Genomic DNA, 2,526 nt, shown 5'->3' with positions numbered 1-2,526 from the left:
ATTTTAGCCCATTTTACATGACTTTTATCAATTTTCAAGTATTGTATATGTGTATATGATTTCTTGAAATTACTTGACATAAATTTGTGTTCTTATGAGTTTTTAGAAGATCATAGGAATTATGTGTAACCTCCATGTGTGTTTAATTCATGATCTTAATGGCAATGATGGTGTCCATAACTTGTCCTCAAGTTATGGATAACCAAAAGTAACTTCTTTAAATTGTGATTAAAGAACTAAAGAGGTTTCATAAAATGAAGAGTCTTCATTTTTATGAACCATTAAAACTCATAAGTTACAAATTGAAAAGACTTGGAATAGTTTCAATTCTTGCCCTCAAGTTTTGGAATTTGAAAATTCTTACACTTTAATACTTTAATTCCAAAATAAACCTTAGATTTTTAAAAAGTTTAAAAATCAACACTTATACTATTATTATAATTTTATTATATAGATATGTATAAGAATATGTCATTCTTACCGTTAGTAGGCCCCATTCACAAAGCCGGTCTATAAGGGGGGTATAAGGTTGTTGCCTATAAAATGGTGACTTAATGGGTTTCCACTCTCACCCACCGCTTCCTTGATTGGTGGAGGGTCGTTAGCCGAACGGGTAGGATACGACTTTAAATACTCATTAAAAGTATAATGAATTATAAAGTAACTATATATTATAAATTCCCAATCTTAGTTACTTTAGGAAAATGTGAATTTGGTGCTAGCCCATAAAATTACACTTTGTACCTTACCAAGTTGTTAGTGGAGCGTGTGTGGTTAACCGGCACACTAACATGGACTAGTAAGAGTGGCAAAGGGTAACTTGACTTTATTATAGATCGGTGGAGCATGTGTGGTTAACCGGCTCATCGATTAGGTAATATTGTTAAGGGTACCATGTCAATTTGTATGGTTATTCACACCTTGTTTGTGATCCTCGGCATCCCAGTCACAAACTTGAGAGGGCACAATTGAGATTCAAACATGCCATTGAAAGTTCAATGTTTCTCAAAAGATCTAGGGGTTTGAAATCCAATTAAAACTTAATTATATTTCGTTTTTCAGGGTGGAAATTGGTAAATCGTCATTTACCTACCTTTAACTATTTTATAAATAGGTTATTGGGTCCTAGCCTTAATATTTCATATTGGGTGTTATATTAAGGACTTTAAATCAACTAACTTGAATTTCTCCCATTATAGATGTCTAGTTTAGATAGCTATGGTCTTCCCAGATCTTTAGGAACAAGCTTCCTAGTGAAGATGATATCCCAAATGCCAACCAAGGCGAAAGGTCAATCCCTTTTTTGTGCATTAGTGGGACTGGAAATCATACTTCACTTCCTTCACCTCCTCCAATAAATCTCCGTATCCCACAAGTTTCAAGACCTGATAAGTTCTAAGTCACTCAATCCCTATTGGCAAACAAAGTCACTCCCTGATGACAAATCATGACATGACCCTTAATGATCTTAACTATTTGCTTGAAGATGCTGAATTAGCAATGATTTGGATCATTGGTAAAGCAAAATTTGATTGGAAGATCAACTTCCCAAACTTCCATGGACATGGACAATGGTAACATTGGAAGTCCAGAAAAACTTTCTCTTCCCAATTGAAAGGGATTGGGCATAGTCAACTCGGTTGACCAAATGGTAAAGAGAAAGGCTAAGTCTGTGATAGTCCTGTGTACCGTTTCCAAAGAGTCCATATGTTTCTGTTTCCAAAGGAAGGGCATTGGTTGCGAAGCTGCCAAATTTACCTAAAAGTCCATAAGGATAGTAAAGTCAAATGTTTGACTCTGCTTTAGGTAAATTCCATTATCTAACTTTATTATGTTTCTATTATGAGATTCTTATTACATGATGTGACTGGGTCACATATTGATGTTTTAAGAATCAAAGAAGAGTGAAGAAACATACAGGAAGTATATGTTGATTCTAATCGTGAAGATCGATTTCAATCGCATGGTTCGGTGATCAGAATTTTGAGCTGTTACTTAAGAGTTCAGACATATTGCTTAGGAATAGATAACAACAAGGTTTTCATATGGGTTATAAGGATATTTTTTCCGTAAATTTTTAAAAATAAATGAAAACTTTTGATTTTATTTATTTTAAGTATCCTTACAATGGCATTTGTGAAAAATTGTTGATTATATGTTTCCATTAATAGCAATATTTGAAAATGGATTTGATTCTTTCATTTGTGGTAGTATTGTAATTTACCAAATAAGGAAAGATTCTCATCACCCAAGTTTCAGTTAGATAGAAACTTGGAATCATGCAACTTGTATTGTATGATGAATGAGAACTTTTCATCTTTGGGAAATTAAAACTATTTCCTTGTTCACATGTACATGTGAGTCAAGTGAAGGACTAAAAGATTGGGTACACTTGGTCGTGTGCTGGTCAGGTCCACCACAAAGGTTGATAAGATTATTCATTATGATTTACTAAAGTTTAGTAAATATGGTTATACTTACAAGTTTAAGTATAATTATGGATCATTGAAGAGTCTCAATGATAGG

This window comes from Lactuca serriola, chromosome 1, assembly GCF_051521515.1.
Source record: "Lactuca serriola cultivar US96UC23 chromosome 1, Lser_US96UC23_V15, whole genome shotgun sequence".
In the NCBI taxonomy this organism is placed as follows: Eukaryota; Viridiplantae; Streptophyta; class Magnoliopsida; order Asterales; family Asteraceae; genus Lactuca; species Lactuca serriola.
The sequence above is the reverse complement of the archived record's forward strand: the minus strand, read 5'-3'. Positions refer to the sequence as shown.